The sequence below is a fragment of the Anomaloglossus baeobatrachus genome, chromosome 7 (assembly GCF_048569485.1).
Source record: "Anomaloglossus baeobatrachus isolate aAnoBae1 chromosome 7, aAnoBae1.hap1, whole genome shotgun sequence".
Taxonomy (NCBI): domain Eukaryota; kingdom Metazoa; phylum Chordata; class Amphibia; order Anura; family Aromobatidae; genus Anomaloglossus; species Anomaloglossus baeobatrachus.
Genome location: NC_134359.1, coordinates 174454493 through 174473643, shown reverse-complemented (window position 1 = coordinate 174473643; position 19151 = coordinate 174454493). Strand labels below are relative to the sequence as shown.

General features: G+C 46.4%; 1 protein-coding gene across 6 annotated transcripts in view; it reads right to left on the bottom strand.

The window, feature by feature from the left end:
* PGAP1 (post-GPI attachment to proteins inositol deacylase 1) overlaps window positions 1–19151 on the bottom strand; it is a 1652111-nt gene that overhangs the window by 568570 nt on the left and 1064390 nt on the right. The gene's annotated exons all lie outside the window — the stretch shown is intronic.

Here is a 19151-nt window from a genome sequence, read left to right as displayed (position 1 = left end):
GCACATCACGGCGGTGACATGGGAGGGAGCGCACATCACGGCGGTGACAGGGGAGGGAGCGCACATCACGGCGGGTGACAGGGGAGGGGGCGGGTAGCTGACCACGGGGGTGAGAGGTGGGGGGAGCGTGCAGCACATCACGGAGGGGAGGGGGCGAGCAGCACATCACGGAGGGGAGGGGGCGAGCAGCACATCACGGAGAGGAGGGGGCGAGCAGCACATCACGGAGGGGAGGGGGCGAGCAGCACATCACGGAGGGGAGGGGGCGAGCAGCACATCACGGAGGGGAGGGGGCGAGCAGCACATCACGGAGGGGAGGGGAGGGGGCGAGCAGCACATCACGGAGGGGAGGGGGCGAGCAGCACATCACGGAGGGGAGGGGAGGGGGCGAGCAGCACATCACGGAGGGGAGGGGGCGAGCAGCACATCACGGAGGGGAGGGGAGGGGGCGAGCAGCACATCACGGAGGGGAGGGGAGGGGGCGAGCAGCACATCATGGAGGGGAGGAGAGGGGGCGAGCAGCACATCACGGAGGGGAGGGGGCGAGCAGCACATCACGGAGGGGAGGGGGCGAGCAGCACATCACGGAGGGGAGGGGGCAAGCAGCACATCACGGAGGGGAGGGGGCGAGCACCGATCACGAGGGGGAGGGGCCGGGCAGCAGATCGGAGGGAGCGGTGGCACTATGACAGATGGAGGAGGACAGGGTGCACGATCCCAGTCCTCCTCCATCTGTCATAGTGCCACCGCTCCCTCCGATCTGCTGCACGGAGGTCAGGGGCCGGGCAGCAGATTGGGGGGAGCGGTGGCACTGTGGCAGATGGAGGGCGGCAGCGGATCGGGAGGTGTGGGGGTGAGGGTGCGGGCAGGAGATCGGGGAGACAGGTGGCAGATCGCGGAGGGCAGCGGCGGATCGGGACGCTTTTCGTACAGTGCAATGGCAGCGCGGCAACTTCCGGGTCCCATGCTCCGGTCTCATAACAGCATGGGACCGGAGCTTGTCGCCCTGCCATTGCACTGTGTACACTCACTGTGCTGGCGTGCTGCAGGGACGATGACGGGGGCGGTCACCGGCAACAGGTCCACTGTGATTGGAGAAATCGGTCACAAGGCCGATCTCTCCAATCAGAGCATTGGAGCTGGGGGAGGGTGATCCAGTGAGGTCACCCAGCTCCAGCCAATGGCCAGTGCTACAGCTGCACTGGCCAGGGCTGGATTTCAATGTTTCAGTCATTTTAAATGGCTGGAACATTACAGTGGCTGTGATTGGTTGAGCGGCGTTCGTCAGAAAATCACAGCCTCCGTAAGTCCGGGGAGGAGGCACCACCCCTCCTAAGGTCAGGAACAGGTCCCCTCCTCCCCGAATCTGCGGTTTTTGTTAACATATTGCAGTCACCGGAGGCTCCGGTGCCGCGATTCCGCCATGACGGAAAGATCTGTCCTTGGTCGTTAAGGCCCAGGGCACAAGGACGAATCTTTCCGTCCACGGTCGTATAGGGGTTAATATAAAATGATGAAATATAGTGATGGGCGAACCCGAACTGTAAAGTTCGGGGTCCGTACTGAACACATAGTGTTTATGCACACGATCCTGAACACGAGCTTTCCTGGGAAAAAAAAAATATATATCACTCATAATAGAGAAACCCTAGCCTATACATAGTGTTTCTGGCGGTCCAGAAGCGCTAAGGGTATTTATCCATATTAGGGAGATATTCCATTCTGTTCCTCTGGACTGCTATTTGTATTCCTTTATGCACCTTGTAATACATTGCATTCTATGATTGACCCATTAGAATGGTAAACCCTATGGAGTCGGAGGGCTTGGTCTGCTGACTTACATAAACATCAGGTGATTATTACAAGCTCAAACAGTTTTTTGTGGGCTATTTTCCAACTTTGCCAATTGACATAACAGAACTGCTTATATTATTGAAACTTGTGCATTATTTATTTGAATGGATATTTCTGCAACCTAGCTTTGTTATTAACTCAGGTGTTATTGTATTAATATTCTGGTGGTCCATACGTGTTTTTAAATTTTTTAATTGTATGTCTTCACTGTGTAAGGTTTTTTGATATTCACATTTTTCATGTCTGATTTGTGTTTTGTGCAACACCAATAAAAATCGCTTGATATTTTTTCCATATTGTGACTGGTTGATCCCTCATTTCCTGGCTTTCCCTCTTCCTTGTTTTTGACACGTAATGTTTATTATTAACTATATTCTTCATTTTACAGACCCCCCGCCCCATCCCATAACTGTAAAGTCCAAGTTTTGGGTTCAGACACAAGTTCGTGTTGACCTAGAACCCGAATCTTACAAAATGCTCGGGCGAGTCTCCCGAGCACGAACATCAGGGGGTTCGCCCATCACTAATGAAATACATATATATATCTCAGTGTAAGTTCTTTTTCCTGCTTGACCAATAGAATAACAGTATGCACCCTTGATTCCTATCCAAGTGACTTCTTATATTATTTTCTGTACTTCCTTGATAAATCAGTCATCTCTGTACTTGGACCTCTGGTCATCTCTGGTCTCTGTAGAATAATATCACATGCATGCCTGACATTTAACCTGTGATTTGACCTGTAGATGTTTAAGATGTAAATACATATTTGAATTGCATTCTCCTAAATTTCCCCTTGTCAGTGGGAGGAGGAAGACAGTTACCCCGGTTACCATACATCAATAAGGGTTGGGGACACCGTCCGACAAGTGAAGCAGACTGTGTCCCTGACAAAAAGTAGGCCCCCCCTGTTGGTCCACGGCCCCAGCACTTGCCGGCAACATCCACACTATATATTTTTATTTTTTCCGCTTCATCTTCAAAGAGCCATAACTATTTCATATTTCCATCAACATAACATATGAGGGCTGGTTTTCTATAGGAAGAATTGTAGTTTTGATTTACTTCCCCAAAGTATGGGGAAGGGGGGAGGGGAAAGCTCACTAGGTTCTCTGCAAACCCCACTGATGCATAGCCGTGGCTGGCCACCACATATAGACGAAGAAGGAAGGAAATCCAGCATCAATTGTAGAACAACAAGCAAAAAAAAATGGCAACCTACAGTCATGGCCAAAAGTTTTGAGAATGCTACAAATATTAATTTTACAAAGTCTACTGCTTAAGTTTTTCTAATGGCAATTTGCATATACTCCAGAATGTCATAAAGAGTGATCAGCTTAACAGCAATTACTTGCAAAGTCAATATTGGCTAAGAAAATGAACTTTAACCCCCAAAACACATTTCAACATCATTGCATTCCTGCCTTAAAAGGAGCAGCTAACATTGTTTTAGTGATTGTTTCATTAACACAGGTGTGGGTGTTGATGAGGACAGGGCTGGCGATCAGTCATGATTAAGTAAGAATGACACCACTGGACACTTTAAAAGGAGGCTGGTGCTTGGTATCATTGTTTCTCTTCAGTTAACCATGGTTATCTCTAAAGAAACACGTGCAGCCATCATTGCTCTGCACAAAAATGGCCTAACAGGGAAGAGTATCGCAGCTACAAAGATTGCACCTCAGTCAACAATCTATCGCATCACCAAGAACTTCAAGGAGAGAGCTTCCATTGTTGCCAAAAAGGCTCCAGGGAGCCCAAGAAGGACCAGCAAACGCCAGGACCGTATTTTAAAACTGTTTCAGCTACGGGATCGGACTACCAGCAGTGCCGAGCTAGCTCAGCAATGGCAGCAGGCTGGTGTGAGTGCTTCTGCACGCACTATGAGGCGGAGACTGCTTGAGCAAGGCCTGGTTTCAAGGAGGGCGGCAAAGAAGCCACTTCTCTCCAGAAAAAACATCAGGGACCGACTGATATTCTGCAAAAGGTACAGGGAGTGGACTGCTGAGAACTGGGGTAAAGTAGTCATTTTCTCAGATGAATCCCCTTTTCGATTGTTTGGGACATCTGGAAAACAGCTTATTAGGAGAAGAAGAGGTGAGCGCTACCACCAGTCTTGTCTCATGCCAACTGTTAAGCATCCTGAAACGATTCATGTGTGGGGTTGCTTCTCAGCCAAGGGAATCGGCTCACTCACAGTCTTGCCTAAAAACACAGCCATGAATAAAGAATGGTACCAGAATGTCCTCCAAGAGCAACTTCTCCCAACTGTCCAAGAGCAGTTTGGCGCCCAACAATGCCTTTTCCAGCATGATGGAGCACCTTGCCATAAAGCAAAGGTGATCACTAAATGGCTCATGGAACAAAACAGAGATTTTGGGTCCATGGCCTGGAAACTCCCCAGATCTTAATCCCATTGAGAACTTGTGGGCAATCATCAAGAGACGGGTGGACAAACAAAAACCAACAAATTCTGGCAAAATGCAAGCATTGCTTATGCAAGAATGGACAGCTATCAGTCAGGATTTGGTCCAGAAGTTGATTGAGAGCATGCCAGGGAGAATTGCAAAGGTCCTGAAGAAGAAGGGTCAACACTGCAAATATTGACTTGCTGCATTAACTCATTCTACCTGTCAATATAACCTTTTGGTACTCATAATATGATTGCAATTATATTTCTGTATGTGATGTAAACATCAGACAAACACAATTAAAAACCAGAGGGCAACAGAACATGTGAAAATATAATTTTGGTGTCATTCTCAAACCTTTTGGCCATGACTGTAGGTGTTCCAATACTCTTTCTTTACAAAGTTTACAACAGACATTATGTTGCTGACCAGGTTACTCAGATGAGTCATATGACAGAATGTCAGTGATGTAATGTTTTAGTGTCTCCTGGGCTTGGTTCATACTTTGCTATTTCGTTTCAGTCCCTCAGTCTTGCCACTGTTTTGGATGTCTTTGTCGATTTCTGCATCTTAATTGGTTTGACTTGTGATTAGCTGACACCCAAACCACATATTTTATGGCTTCTACATCTTTGGTGAGCATTCTTAATGGTCATGTTTACTTTTCACATTAGCGGTCTTATACTAAGAATGTCCTTCATTGCCTATAGCAACCAATCAGAGCTCCTATTGATGACATGTAGCTCCCAGCTCTATTGACTATAATGTAAGCAGGTTTTTTGGTGAATAACTGTAAAGTGCAGGGTTAAATTGTCCCCTCAAAACATATTCTATAACATTTCCTGAGTCAAATGGGGTGACTGTGTAAAATTTCCTGATTGTAAATGCGACAGTGCAGATTCCTTTAGTGGATATACACACATACACTCAGCTTTATATATTAGACTAGCTTTAGTACCCAGGCGTTGCCCGGGATAGTAACTGCCTCTCTGTCTCTCTTTGTCTGTGTCTGATGTCTGTCTCTGTATCAGTCTCTCTCTATCTCTATCTATCTCGTTCCCCGTCTGTCTCGTTCCCCGTCTGTCTCGTTCCCCGTCTGTCTTGTTCCCCGTCTGTCTCGTTCCCCGTCTCTCGTTCCCCGTCTCTCTCGTTCCCCGTCTCTCTCGTTCCCCGTCTCTCTCGTTCCCCGTCTCTCTCGTTCCCCATCTATTTACTTGTCTCTGTCTCTCTCTGTCTCTTTCCCTGTCTGTCTCTCTTACATAGTTACATAGTTACTTAGGTTGAAAAAAGTCCTAGGTCCATCTAGTTCAACCTTCCTCCACCAGTTCTACATTTGGTCACTAAGTCATTTATAACCAACAATGTTGTGTGTACTGACGAAATCATCCAGCCTTTTTTTAAAAGCTATTATAGTATCTGCCATTACTACCTCTTGTGTTAGAGCATTCCACAGTTTGACTGCTCTAACTGTAAAGAACCCTTCCCTATTTAGCTGCTGGAATCGCTTTTCTTCCACTCGCAGTGTATGCCCCCTGGTCCTTAGTATTGTCTTTGGAAGAAATAAGTCATGTGCCAGTCCTTTATATTGACCACACATGTATTTATACAAATAAATGAGATCTCCTCTCAGACGTCTTTTTTCTAAGCTAAACATATCTAACTTTTTCAACCTGTCATCATATGGGAGGTAGTATTCCTTGGAGCTACCATTCCTTGTAGTAGTCTAGTTAGCCGACTTTGAACTGACTAACTTCTGAATGTCCTTTTTAAAATGTGGAGCCCAAAACTGGATCCCATATTCCAGATGTGGCCTTGCAAGTAATTTATAGAGGGGTAACAATACGTTGGGATCACGGGATCTAATCTCTCTTTTTATACACTCTAAAATCTTGTTTGCTTTAGCTGCTGCTGCTTAATATTTAGTACTGTTGCTCAGCTTATTTGTAATAAGAATACCCAAGTCCTTCTCCTGTTCTGTAGTCCCGAGTTTACTTCCATTTAATGTACACGCAGTTATAGGATTACTCCGTCCTAGGTGCATTACTTTACATTTATCAACATTAAATCTCATTTGCCAAGTATCTGCCCATTCTGACATCTTATACAGATCTTTTTGTAATATTGTACTATCAAGGTCAGTTTTTAATATCTTACATAGTTTGGTGTCATCAGCAAAGACTGACACTTTACTATCAATCCCATCCACAAGGTCATTAATAAAGAGATTAAAAAGAATTGGTCCTAGCATAGATCCCTGCGGTACCCCACTGCTGACTATAGCCCATTTAGAGAATGTACCATTTATGATGACTCTTTGTTTCCTATCTTTTAGCCAATTCCTTACCCAGTTGCATATAGTTTCCCCTAGTCCTTGCTTCTGAAGCTTTAGTATAAGGCTATTATGTGGTATAGTATCAAATGCCTTTGCAAAGTCCAAATAAATCACATCAGCTGCATTACCAATATCCAGGTTTGCACTTACCCCCTCATAGAATCCCAACAGGTTGGTTAGACATGACTTATATTTCATGAATCCATGCTGTTTGTCAGTAATCATATAATTTTCTGCAATATATTTTTGCATGTCATCCCTTAAAATGCCCTCAAAAACTTTGCATACTACTGATGTCAGGCTTACTGGACGGTAGTTGCCTGGATCTACCCTCTTAGCTTTCTTAAATATCGGTACCACATCTGCAATCCTCCAATCCTGAGGCACCCACCCTGTTACAAGCGAGTCTAAAAAGATGAGGTACAGCAGTCTGTTGATTACAGAGCTCAACTCCCTCAATATTCGTGGACGAATGCCATCTGGCCCTGAGGATTTGTCAATGTTTAATTTACTCAGACGTAGGTGCACTTCTTCTTGTGTTAAATTAATTATATCTCTGGTGAACTTTGATTTTTCACTTGTTGAATGATCCCTGGTACAGTCAGTTCCCTTGGTGAACACAGATGAGAAATGCCTATTTAATATTTCAGTCTTTTATTTGTCGTCTATAACTAATTTGTTATATTTTAAGGGGCCGATACTATCCTTTGTTTTCCTTTTTGCATTAATGTATTTATAAAAGATTTTGGGATTTATTTTAATGTCATTGGCGATTTTTATTTCAGTAGCTTATTTTGCTTGCTTGATTTATTTTTTACATTTATTATTGATATCTTTATACTTCTGAAATGCTATTTCTGTATTCTCAGCCTTTAAGATTTTAAACGCCCTTTGTTTTTGTTTTATTATACTTTGTACAGTTTTATTTATCCATAGTGGTTTCTTTTTATTCCTGGACATTTTATTACCAGAGGGTATACGTTTTTTACAGGACTCCAGTAGTATATCCTTAAACTTACCCCATTTATGTTCGGTATCCCCAGTTACCATGACTTTGTCCCAATCTACACATTTAAGCTCTTCCCTTAATTTGTTGAAATCAGCCTTCTTAAAATTCCAGGGTTTAGCATTTCCTCTTTTAAATGTTCTATTGAATATTATGTTGAAGCTTACCATATTATGATCGCTGGTGCCCAAGTGCTCCCGAACCTGTAAATCTGAAATTGTATCCGGTCTATTTGACAGGACCAGATCTAGCAAATTATCTCCCCTGGTCGGTTCATCTACCATCTGAGAGAGGAAATTGTCTTGAATAGTAGATAAGAACTTACAGCTTTTAGCACAACCAGAAGATTCTATGTCCCACCGTATGTCTGGATAGTTGAAATCCCCCATAATAAGAACCCGATTATTATTATTAGCTGCCTTTTCAATTTGTTCCAGAATGTCATCCTTTACCTGATCAGGTATGTTAGGATGCTTATAGCAAACTCCAATTAGCATTTTTCCATTATTCCCCTCCCCATGTACATTTACCCATACTGACTCTACATTGTCCAGCTCCCCCCAATGTCATCCTTCAACACAGGTTTTAGGTTAGATTTGATAAATATACACACCCCACCACCTTTTTTGTCTTTCCTGTCCTTCCTGAATGTAGTATAACACTGTATGCTTGTCACCCAGTCATGGTTTTCATCCAGCCAGGTTTGCGTAAGGCCCACCACAACATAATCTATGGTTGACATAAGAGTCTCCAATTCATTCATTTTGTTTGCAAGACTTCTTGCATTTGCCAGTAGACATATAATACTATTAACACATTTATTACTCCTAGCCTCCCTACGTTCCTTGCATGTCCCATCCCCCCTAATCTTTCATTGACCCCGACCTCTCACTGTCTCTATCTGATCTATCTATCCCCTTATTTGCTCTACGACCCTCCCTCCCCCTAGATCCTAGTTTAAAAGCTCCTTTATCCATCTGACCATTTTCTCTCCCAGTACAGCTGCACCCTCCCCATTGAGGTGCAGCCCGACCTTACTGTAGAGCCTGTAGCCGACTGAAAAGTCAGGCCAGTTCTCCATGAACCCGAACCCTTCCTTCCTTCACCAATTTCTAAACCACGTATTTATCTCCCTAAGCTCCCGCTGTCTTTCTAGTGATGCTCGTGGCACCGGTAGTATTTCTGAAAACACTACCTTGGAGGTCCTGGACTTCAGCTTCTCTCCTAGTTCCCTATAATCAATTTTAAGGACCTTCCACCTGCCTCTAACTTTGTCATTAGTACCAATGTGCACCATGACTGCTGGGTTTTCCCCAGCCCCACCCAGCAATCTGTCTATCCGATCCGCAATATGCCGAACCCGATCACCCAGCAGACAACACACTGTTCGGCATTCATGGTCTTGGACAGGGACAGATGACCCTGTCTGTCCGCCTAATTATAGAGTCCCCTTTCACCAACATCTGTCTGGGCTTTGCTGCACTCCTATTTCCCTCCTTCCTACAGCAGTCGTTTTCCTGGTTGCTAGAAGCAACGTCTTGCTGTAGTGACCCTAGTCATGGCCCTTCATTCCTAATGTCAGCCAAACAGGCATATTTACTAGGTTGTGCCAGATCAGGACTAGGCTCCCTGACACTTTTCTCCCTACCTCTTCTTCTACCTGTTATCTAGCTACCTACCTCCAGTCCTGATCTTCCCCACCTCCAACCTCCTCCATATTACTGACCCCAGCCAGAGAAAGCTCAGTGAGCTCTAAACTCCTCTCCAGGTTTGCAATGCCTCTGAGTGTTGCAAGCTGCTTATTTAGATCAGTAAACTGGGCTTCCAAATATGCAACATGCTTGCATCGAGTGCAGACATATTCACATTCACCCTCGAACGGCTGCTCAAGGCAGCCGTTCGAGACTCTGTCTCTTTCCCTGACTCTCTGTCTCTTTTCCTGTCTGTGTCTCTCTGTGTAATACTATTGTATGAACTGAGGATTTCGATCGCGTTAGGGCAATGACAACAAGAGACATGTTCTTGGTGCAAAGAAGTTTTATAATATGCAACCAACAATATGTACACGGAACAGAACATAAACACAGTATATACCTGCCAGGTTCAGAGCAAAGGGGAATTCCCAGGACTGCGCACCGGACTCCCCTTGGGAGGCCACCAGGAGCGAACCCCTATACAGGGGCTGTCTGGCGATCACCCCAGAAGGCCTAAATGCGCAGTGGCCGGGACACGAAAGGGCAACAGGTTATCGTCCAAAAATGTCCATACGGGATGTGGAATGCGGGTCCTAGGGTGGATATGTACCAGAAGGGACCGGGCACAAGCGCCAACCAGAGACAGCAGACGGAGTCCAGGACGAGCAAGGGCACAGCTCGATGAGACCAGGTGGAGTCCAGGGCTGGTGTCAGGTGATTCACCAGGATCCAAAATAGCAACCAGGAAACGAGAGCAGCGGAGCAGGAGTAGACAGAAATCAGTATACCCAATCAACTAGACTAAGCTTAGGGGCGGGCTTTTAAACAGATGAACAGGAAGTAGGGCAACTGAGCAGAAAACTCCATGTTAACAAACGGCAAGATCCTTCAGAAGCAAACTGGAAATCCCGGAACACTGACACTCTGCCTTTATCTGTCTCTTTGACTGTCTGTCTCTCTTTATCCATCTCTTTCCCCGTCTGTCTCTTTCTGTCTCTCTCTAGCCGTCTCCCCACCGACATCATATTACCTCACACATATGCTTCTTATACTAACAATGTCTTTAGTTCCTATAGCAACCAATTACAGCTCCTATTAATAATCTAATAGCTCGCAGCTCCATTCACTTTAATGGAGGCAGAATTATTTGGAGAGTAACTAAAGCGCGGGGTAAATTTTCCAGTCAAAACTTAGTCTATGACATTCCTGAGTCACATGGGGTGTCTGTGCAAAATTTCGTGATTGTAAATTAGATGGTGCGAATTCCTTTAGCGGACATACACACATACATACATACATACATACATACACACATACATACTGTTACGGGGGCTGTCGGATATTAAAGGCATGGAAGGCTATCCGACAGTCACGGTCCACCGTGCAGAGCTCTGCTGCAGAGTATGGCAGAGGATAGGGGAAACCTGTACCACCAAAGTGGTACTGACACTGTTGCGTCACAGTGTCACCAAGACCAATAGCGGCGTATACTGTTTAAGTCACAGCGACTACCTTATTAGAATAACATAGGAGTGGAAATGCAAAAGAGTGAGGAATACAACATAAAAGTGCATAGAAGTTTCACAGTCTGTGAGCGTGAAAGCACCTGTCTCAGTTAACAGTCACAGAGACTAGGTGTAGTGTGTGCAATATGGCACCTACCTATGTCCGCTCCACTTGTGGTGCAAGGATACGGACAGCAGTAAGGCTGCTAGCTTGAAACTCCTGCCTATGACCGCTCCCCTAGTGTGCGAGGATACGGACTGCTGCAGGAAGCAGCGTAGTGGAGCGTTACCCTAGAAGGCAATGACCACCTAACCTACCTATGTCCGCTCCACTAAGGTGCGAGGACACGGACAACAGTACGGCTGAAAGGTACAGGAGCACTACCCTACCGATAGCGCTCACCACAAGGCCCAGCAGACCATGTGCAGCAAGCACCTGCCTATGTCCGCTCCACTAATGTGCGAGGATACGGACCACAGCATAAGCTGCAAGGTACAACAGCGTTACCCTACCGATAACGCTCACCTAGATAGAATAGGTGCCGCAAGGGACATGCACAGAGCGTCTACTCCTATGCAGAAACCAAGAGGACTGAGCGCCGGGCGGCGTGCGTCAGGGTCTTATACAGACTCTGTGCCTCATCCAAGATGGAGGACACCAGAGCCAATCCGCTGCCAGAATGACAGCAATGACGTCACGCTGGCCTATCACCGAGCAAAGCGTCACAAGCACATGACCTGTGACCAATCGGCATAGAAGGTGTCAGAGACATGTGACCACGTGTCACAAGCACATGACCAGCGGCCAATCAGCTTAGAAGGTGTCAGAGACATGTGACCTCGTGTCAGCGATGATGTCACCCGCACATGTGCAATGGGTCCAAGATAGGACTTAGTCTCCAGCGCTTGCACATGTGCAGTAGCAAGAAATCCGAACATAGTCTCCAGTGCTCGCACATGTGCAGTAGCAAGAAATCCGAACATAGTCTCCAGTGCCACAGCAACCGTAACAGTACCTCCCCCTCAAGGGCCCCCCTCCCGGCGACGCAGGTAATCGGCAACTAAGTCGGGAGCATGGACAGCCTCCTCAGGCTCCCAAGAGCGATGTTCCGGGCCGTAGCCCTCCCAATCTATCAAGAAGAACCTGCGGCCTCGAACCATCTTAGAACCAACTATGTCTCGTACCTCATAGTTAGAGCGAGAGGAATCAGAGGCAGGAGAGTGCACTTCACGAGCGTGAGGTAAAATAGCCGGCTTTAACAGTGAAACATGGAATTTGTCATGGATCCTAAGATGGATGGGTATCTTCAATTGGTAGACTACAGGATTTACCTGTCGAAGAACCTCATAAGGACCCAGGAAGCGAGGAGCAAATTTGACAGAGCTCACTCTAAGGCCCCTTTCACACGTCAGTGATTCTGGTACGTTTGTGCTTTTTTTTAAACGTACCAGAATCACTGACATACGCAGACCCATTATAATGAATGGGTCTGCTCACACGTCAGTGATTTTTCACTGCACGTGTCTCCGTGCAGCGTACCCGCGTGTGCGTGATTGCTGCACGGAGACATGTCCATTTTTTTCTGGCATCACTGATGTTCCACGGACCACGCAGTGGTGTGGTCCGTGAAACACGTGCCAGAAAAAACGTGCATTTAAAATAATAAACATTTTAACTCACCCGGCGTCCAGCGATGTCCTCTGCAGCCCGTCCTCCCTGCTCCTTCTGTGCCGGCTGATTACTGTCGCGCATATTCATTATGCGCGACACAGCCGACCCGGAAGCAGCTGCTGCGGGGGTCACCGCCGGCCGGATGCTACACCGCGGGAGCGATCAGCACCATGGACAGCGGGAGCGGGCGCAGGTGAGTTGATTTCTAAGTGCAATCATGGGCCACGGATAACGGAGCCCGGATTGCACTTAGACAACCCACGTGTGCCGTGATTCACGGCACACGCAGGGACATGTGCGTGTTTTACACGCCAGTGAAAAACGTCACTGTTTTTCACTGACGTGTGAAACGGGCCTAAGTTTCACGTTTTTTGCAGAGAGCCACACAAAGTCCCCAGGAGAAAAGACAGGGGCCGGGCGACGAAACCGATCGGACACCGTCTTCATACGGTCCTTAGCTGCTTGGATCGACTCTTGAGTCCGATCCCAGACCTCTCTGGCATTAGTCGCCCAGTCGGCCACAAGAGGAGGAGGTGCAGCAGCGGGAAACAGTACCGGTACCCTAGGGTGTTGCCCATTGTTGAGTACGAACGGTGTCTGCCCAGTGGCCTCAGCCAGAGAATTGTTAAGGGCAAACTCTGCCCAGGGTAGGAATGAGCAGTTATCGTGGTTCTCAGCAACAAAGTGTCGAAGGTATATAATCATGGATTGATTGGTACGCTCAACCAAACCATTGGTCTCCGGATGGTATGCCGAAGAGAGATTCAACTCAATTTGCAGAAGGCTACAAAGATCTCGCCAGAAACGGGAAGCAAATTGCGGACCTCTATCACAAATGATACGATCTGGCATCCCGTGAAGCCTAAAGACATGCTTGAGGAATAGTTTGGCTAGTACCCTGGAAGATGGGATTCTTGCTAACGGTACGAGATGAACCATCCAGGAGTAATGGTCCGTAATGACCCACACAAATCGATGTCCCTGTGAACATGGAAGATCACCCACAAAGTCCATGCCTACCACCTCCCATGGTCTATCTGGCACTGGCAAAGGATTTATTGACCAAAGAAAAAAAACCCTTAAAAATACATTTTATTATTTCATGTTAAAACAATCCCTAGACAAACACACATAAACAGGACAGACAATCCCAAATCTGCCAACGTCCAATGGAACCCCTCTGTAGTCCTAACAGAAAGGAGCAGGCAAATAAATGGGGTAAGTCATCATGCTGTATCATGATAAATCCAGTATTGTGAAGGAGTACCAGCAAAATGATAATGGTGCAACCAGGGTATGGCCCAAATTCCCTTCAAAGGCCCTGCCTACCCGCGGAGGTTGGCACCCTAAACCTGGACGCAATGGCGCCCCCGCTCCCCGATGACTCACCCTTCTTTCCCTCTACTGATCTCATGTGCAGCTATTCTGGGAGGAGGGGGGAGTGTGGGGAGGTTGCACCAACAAGCTAATCAATAAAATGAGGACTCAAACACACATATCAATGATACAGTAGATATTTCATATTAAACAGTGTTAAAGTGGACCAGATCAAAAAGAAGGATCACTTTCAATATCAAAGTACAATTTCGGATCCTGAGTGCTAAAAAATTCCACTAGCATAATTACAGTAATTGTCCAACAGACTTCCAGTTGGACAAATAGTGAAGTACATTAATGCCTAATTGGTATATTACATACAGCTTCTGTGTATCATAACTAGATCACACGATGGATGCAATCCCTATGCTAGCAATCAATACAACGACGACGGTGACGGATACCAAGGTGCACACGTGGCTGACTGCAGCCAGTGCTACTTACCCTAATAGGGAGCCCCTGATGAACCCCGATGTGACTCATGATCGGGGGGAAACGCGTTGGGAAAGTTCTTCAGGTGTCAACTTGGACCCAGGTGTATTTTCACCATTCATAGGACTTCAAGGATGAGATAAGTACTATGTTCACATCGGATTTATTTGTTGTATGGTTACTTGGACCTGATTGATTCTGGCTGTGCCCCACTGCATTCTTGTGAAATACACAATAGTAATGTGCCTTCTATGAAAGTTTATGTTAATTGCCTTCTGTGAAGTGCCTACTTATGATATAACTTGTTGGATGGTCCCTAACAGCTTATAGAGAGGACTGCTCTGGGATCAAATGATTTTATTTTGGTGACCCTATTTAAAGAGTCCTTTGCCTCCGTTTGTATTGATTGCTAGCATAGGGATTGCATCCATCGTGTGATCTAGTTATGATACACAGAAGCTGTATGCAATATACCAATTAGGCATTAATGTACTTCACTATTTGTCCAACTGGAAGTCTGTTGGACAATTACTGTAATTATGCTAGTGGAATTTTTTAGCACTCAGGATCCGAAATTGTACTTTGATATTGAAAGTGATCCTTCTTTTTGATCTGGTCCACTTTAACACTGTTTAATTTGAAATATCTACTGTATCATTGATATGTGTGTTTGAGTCCTCATTTTATTGATTAGCTTGTTGGTGCAACCTCCCCACACTCCCCCCTCCTCCCAGAATAGCTGCACATGAGATCAGTAGAGGGAAAGAAGGGTGAGTCATCGGTGAGCGGGGGCGCCATTGCGTCCAGGTTTAGGGTGCCAACCTCCGCGGGTAGGCAGGGCCTTTGAAGGGAATTTGGGCCATACCCTGGTTGCACCATTATCATTTTGCTGGTACTCCTTCACAATACTGGATTTATCATGATACAGCATGAATTAATTGTTCATTAGGGGACAATTTGACTTACCCCATTTATTTGCCTGCTCCTTTCTGTTAGGACTACAGAGGGGTTCCATTGGACGTTGGCAGATTTGGGATTGTCTGTCCTGTTTATGTGTGTTTGTCTAGGGATTGTTTTAACATGAAATAATAAAATGTATTTTTAAGGGGTTTTTTTCTTTGGTCAATAAATGTGAGTACCCCCTTTACATAAAGTTTTCTGGTCTTTCACTGGCAAAGGATGCAAGAGCCCAGCCGGTCTCTGCCGTAACGGACGGTTGCGAGCACATGAGTAGCAGGAACCGACATATCTTTTGACGTGGCTGGCTAAGTGTGGCCACCAATACCACCTCTCGAGTAACTCTCATGTCCATCCAATACCAAAATGCCCACCCACCTTTGAGGTGTGGGCCCACGACAATATATCATTTTGTCGATTAGGCGGAACAAAGGTCTTGCCCGGTGGGATTTGGTCTAACGTTACAGGAGAGAGTGTGTGAAAAACCCTAGATGGAAGAATGAGACGAGGGTCCTCATTCTCTTTATGAGATGATTCCATAGAGCAAGAGAGTGCATCGGCCTTATTATTCTTACTCCCGGTAAGATAATTAATGGAGAAGTTAAACCGAGAGAAAAACAAGGATCAGCGAGCTTGCCGAGGATTGAAACGTTGTGCAGTTTGCAAATATGTCAGGTTCTTATGGTCTGTAAAGACCTGAAAGGGCTGCCTGGCTCCCTCGAGCAAGTGACGCCACTCTTCCAACGCTAATTTTAGGGCAAGTAGTTCCCTTTCACCAATAGTGTAGTTCCTCTCAGCAGGAGAGAACGTCTTTGCAAAGAAAAAACACGGTCTTTTTCTACCTGAGCTGTTCTTTTGATATAGAACTGCTCCAGCTCCTACAGAGGACGCGTCCACCTCCATGAGAAAGGGCTTATTCTCGTCAGGTCTTTGGAGGACAGGAGCAGATGAAAAGTGTTCTTTAACTGCCTTAAAAACCTGGGATGTCTCAGTAGACCAGACCTTAGGATTGGCGCCCTTTTTAGTCAAAGCCACTAACGGAGCTACCAAGGTAGAAAAGTGTGGTATAAATTGCCGGTAATAATTTATGAATCCCAGGAAGCATTGTACTGCTTTCAAGGAATGAGGTTCAGCCCATTCCATAACTGCAGAAAGCTTCGCAGGATCCATTGCCAATCCCTCATGAGAAATGATATAGCCTAAGAAGGGTAGAGAGGCTTGCTCAAATATACATTTCTCGAGTTTGGCAAACAGAGAGTGCTCCCTTAGACGTGACAGAACCCTGATCACATCCAACCGATGTGTCTCTAGGTCGGGAGAAAAAATGAGTATATCATCCAGGTATACCACCACCGATGATAAAGTAAATCCCTAAACACGTCATTTACAAAGTCCTGGAACACTGCAGGTGCATTACACAGACCGAAAGGCATGACGAGGTATTCATAGTGACCGTCTCTGGTGTTAAAAGCGGTCTTCCATTCGTCACCCTCTCGAATTCGCACTAAGTTATAAGCACCTCGCAGATCCAACTTCGCAAATACCTTAGCTCCCCATAGTCTGTCAAACAGTTCAGAAATTAGGGGCAAGGGGTATCTGTTTTTTACAGTGATGGCGTTAAGACCCCTGTAGTCTATGCAGGGACGCAGATCACCCTCTTTTTTCCGCACAAAGAAAAACCCAGCCCCTGCAGGTGAGACAGACTTGCGGATGAAGCCCCTCTCAAGACTATCCTTTTTATAGGCCGACATAGCCTCGGATTCTGGGATAGACAAGGGATAGACCCTGCCCTTTGGTGGAACAGAACCCGGCAAGAGGTCTATAGCACAGTCATAAGGCCTATGAGGTGGAAGAGTCTCAGCACCCTGCTTGGAAAACACATCAGCGAAATCCACATAGGGTGTAGGTAAGGGAGAGAGATCAGTTGATGCAACCGCAACGACCTTAGGTGGTAAGGGAAGACATCGGGACTGACATTTCGAACCCAAACTAATAATGCTGTCGGACTCCCAGTCAATTAGAGGAGCATGAGTCCGAAGCCATGGGAGACCCAGAAGTACGTCGTCTATACCCTCAGGCAAAACAAGAAAAGAAATCTCCTCTATGTGACTATGAGACAGGGAAAGGCGCAAGGGAACTGTCCTCAATGTAATGGAGTCAGACAACATAGTCCCATTAACAACCCGGACAGGAATAGGCGCCTCTAACATGATAGAGGGAATATTGTGTCTCTTTACAAATCCTGAGGACACAAAAGTCCCGTCAGCTCCAGAATCCACAAAAGCCATAATAGGCCATGTATGCTCAGAGAATGAGAGCTGACCTGGGACACTACACTTAGAGGGTGCAGAAGGCGTCTCTAGTAACCCCCCTCTAATGGTTACTAGGCCTGGGAGTTTCCCTGACGGCTAGGACACTTGTTAGCATAGTGCCCAGCCTGACGACATATGTAACAGATAGGAGAGCCCACCTTACAAGGTCGGGAAGTAGTATAACCCAACTCCATAGGAGTAGGAGATGTCTCAGATACTGAGGAAGATGGAGAAGGAATCACAGCATCTGAACCAACTCGACGCTTGGGACGTGACAAGGTAACCTCGAGTCTACGTTCCTTATGGCGTACATCGATCCTAGTTGCTACCGTAATTAAGTCCTCCAGAGAAGGAGGAACTTCCCGAATAGCAAGAGCATCTTTGACATAGCCTGCAAGACCCCTCCAGAAGATAGGTATTAACACCTTCTCAGGCCAGTCTAACTCTGCTACCAAGGTACGAAAAGCAATGGCATAAGAGCTGGTAGATAACGAACCTTGAGACAGATCTAGCAGTCTCAAAGCCGCATCATGGGTAACCTGCGGTCCCATGAACACCGCTTTAAGAGCATCAAGGAAGTCTTGATGTCTCTGAGTAACCAAATCAGAGCGCTCCCATAAGGGAGTAGCCCACTCTAAGGCTTTATCCTGAAGCAGGGATATAATAAAGCCTACTTTGGACCTCTCCGTAGAGAAGTGAGAGGAATTAACCTCAAGGTGAATCTGACACTGGCATATGAACCCACGACAAGACCTGGCATCGCCAGAGTATCTGTTGGGTAGAGCAAGTCGTGGGTCATGTAGCGAAGACACCAAAGTTTGAGGTTTATCCTCTACAGTCTTGAGCCTTGCTTCAAGAACCTGTATATACTGATGTAATTGTTGATACTCTGCCATCTCTGCCAGACCCTTGGCTCAGTCCTAATGTTACGGGGGTTGTCGGATATTAAGGGAATGGAAGGCTATCCGACAGTCAGGGTCCACCGTGCAGAGCTCTGCTGCAGAGTATGGCAGAGGGTAGGGGAAACCTGTACCACCAAAGCGGTACTGACACTGTTGCGTCACAGTGTCACCAAGACCAATAGCGGCGTATACTGTTTAAGTCACAGCGACTACCTCATTAGAATAACATAGGAGTGGAAATGCAAAAGAGTGAGGAATACAACATAAAAGTGCATAGAAGTCTCACAGTCTGTGAGCGTGAAAGCACCTGTCTCAGTTAACAGTCACAGAGACTAGGTGTAGTGTGTGCAATATGGCACCTACCTATGTCCACTCCACTTGTGGTGCAAGGATACGGACAGCAGCAAGGCTGCTAGCTTGAAACTCCTGCCTATGACCGCTCCCCTAGTGTGTGAGGATATGGACTGCTGCAGGAGGCAGCGTAGTGGAGCGTTACCCTAGAAGGCAATGACCACCTAACCTACCTATGTCCGCTCCACTAAGGTGCGAGGACACGGACAACAGTACGGCTGAAAAGTACAGGAGCGCTACCCTACCGATAGCGCTCACCTCAGAGTAGAACCACAAGGCCCAGCAGACCATGTGCAGCAAGCACCTGCCTATGTCCGCTCCACTAAGGTGCGAGGATACGGACCAC